Here is a 2,446-nt window from a genome sequence, read left to right as displayed (position 1 = left end):
CATGTGATCTCTTTTACAGCTATTCAGTTCTGCCAGTGTTGCACAATTGAGACAATGCGTAAACAAATGAGTGTGGTTGTATTGCAGGAAAAGTTCATTAACAGAAGTAGGTGGTGGGCTACATTTGGCCCACAGGCCGTAGGTTACCAACCCCTGCCGTAAAGGGGCTCTGAGGCAAAAAAATTGGGAATTGCTGCACTAGACTTAACGACTAGATGGTATAACAGATTTTAAGATATTCAGGGAATTCTCTGGTGATCCAGTGGTTAGTACTCCGTGTTTCCACTGCAGGGGGCACGGGTTCGAGGGAACAAAGATCCTGCATGCTGCGCAGTGAGGCTAAAAAAAAAAAAAAAAAAAAAATGTTGTTCAACTCTAAGTAGATTTTTAGGAAGTTAGCCTAATGGCAAAAGCCCAGCAAACTAATGTCATTTTGTTAAACAGATGGCTTAAATAGAAAGACACTGTTCGTAGATGGTATGATGTCATAAAAATGCCAGGTCTGATTAATATTCCAACAGGATTTGAGGGGGATAGAAAAATTGATTCTAGAACAAGTTCATATGGAAATTATGAATTTCTAAGGCAATTTTAAAAGCAGAGCAAAGAACTCTTCATCAGATATTGTCACACCATAATCCATAGTAATAAATAATAGATGCAGTAACAGACAAAAAGATCAGAATAAAGAGCTCAGAATCAAGCCCATGTACATATGGGAATCTGATATATGATAAAAGTGGTTTCAAAATCATTGGGGAAAGGATGGAGTACTTAAAAGTTGGTGCTGGACAAACCTACATTTTTACAGAGAAAAGTAAATATGGATCTCTGTCACACCATATACAGAAAATAAATTGCTTTAAAGGTAAATCTATAAACTAATGAGGAAAATGTAGACTATGTTGTGAGTAGGGAAGTATATAATTAAGACCTATGAGCCTCGTTAATTCCTTCTAACTACAATTTGAGTTGATCTCTTTCCCCCTTGAGATTCATCTCCACCGGAGTTGAGGGACTACAATAAACATCCTACAATTTGACCTTTTACATCTGTATCCAGAACAAAACCAAGACCTCTTAAAGCACAAACCATAAGCGTAAGGTGAAAATTGATAGGTTTTATTTGTAACCATGGGAAAGATTGAATCAAGAACTATCAATGGATGTTAAACCTTAGGGAGAAGTTTTGGCAAGGAGTAGAATATTTGCTTGGCCTTAAAGTGGCTCCCCACAGATTGCCGATTAGTTGCAAGAGAAAAATAGTACCTCTGTACTGGAGAAACTGGCAGCCAATTAGGTAAAATTATTGTATCCATGTTATATTTACTGAAGTTGATAACTAATGTGGGTGTGTAAGACAGTATCCTTAGGGGACTTCCCTGGTGGCGCAGTGGTTAAGAATCCACCTGTCAATGCAGGGGACACGGGTTCGAGCCCTGGTCCGGGAAGATCCCACATGCTGCAGAGCAACTAAGCCTGTGCGCCACAACTACTGAGCCTGCGCTCTAGGGCCCGTGCACCACAACTACTGAAGCCCCCGCGCCTAGAGCCCGTGCTCCACAACAAGAGAAGCCACCCCAATGAGAAGCCCGCGCACCGCAACGAAGAGTAGCCCCCGCTTGCCGCAACTGGAGAAAGCCCACGCAAAGCAACGAAGACCCAACGCAGCCAAAAATAAATTTAAAAAGACAATATCCTTAGGAAATACACACTGAAGTATTTAAGGGGAAAGGGCCGTGTATATGTATGCAACTTGAAAGCAAAACAACCAAGGATTAAAAAAAAAAGAGCTAGGATTACAAATGATAAATGGGGTAAAATGTCAGATAGGTGAGTTTGAGTAAAGGGCGTATGACTGTCCTTTGTAAATTCTTATTTGTGCAACTTTTCTGTAAGTTTGTGGTTATTTCCGTATAAGAAGCTTTTTTAAATGGATTGATTTTGGCATAAAATTAACGTTTTGCTAATCTTAGAAAAGGTTAGTTGACTAGCGTGAAATATTTAAGCCCACAAGGATTATCTAGAATACAAAAAACCTGGAAATCAACAAGAGAGACAGGTAGCCCCATAGAAAGGAAGACAAGGATTGAACAGGTAATTTACAGAAGAGTAAACCAGAATAAATGGTTAATCTCTTTCTTTCTTTTGATGTGGACCATTTTTAAAGTCTTTACTGAATTTGTTACAATATTGCTTCTGTTTTATGTTTTTGGTCTTTTGGCCTCCAGGCATGTGGGATCTTAGCTCCCACAGCCCCTGCATTGGAAGGCAAAGTCCGGAGAGCACGACTGCCAGGGAAGTCCCAGTTAATCTGTTTCTGATAGATTTGTATACAGTTGCAATGGATAGATGTTGAAAACAATTCCAAGCAAGGAAAAACAGAATGATAGCTGGTGTGCCTTATCATTTATATAAATTTAAACCATGCATATCTTCACTCTAT

Source organism: Balaenoptera ricei, chromosome X, assembly GCF_028023285.1.
Source record: "Balaenoptera ricei isolate mBalRic1 chromosome X, mBalRic1.hap2, whole genome shotgun sequence".
In the NCBI taxonomy this organism is placed as follows: domain Eukaryota; kingdom Metazoa; phylum Chordata; class Mammalia; order Artiodactyla; family Balaenopteridae; genus Balaenoptera; species Balaenoptera ricei.
Note: the sequence above shows the minus strand (reverse complement) of the source record.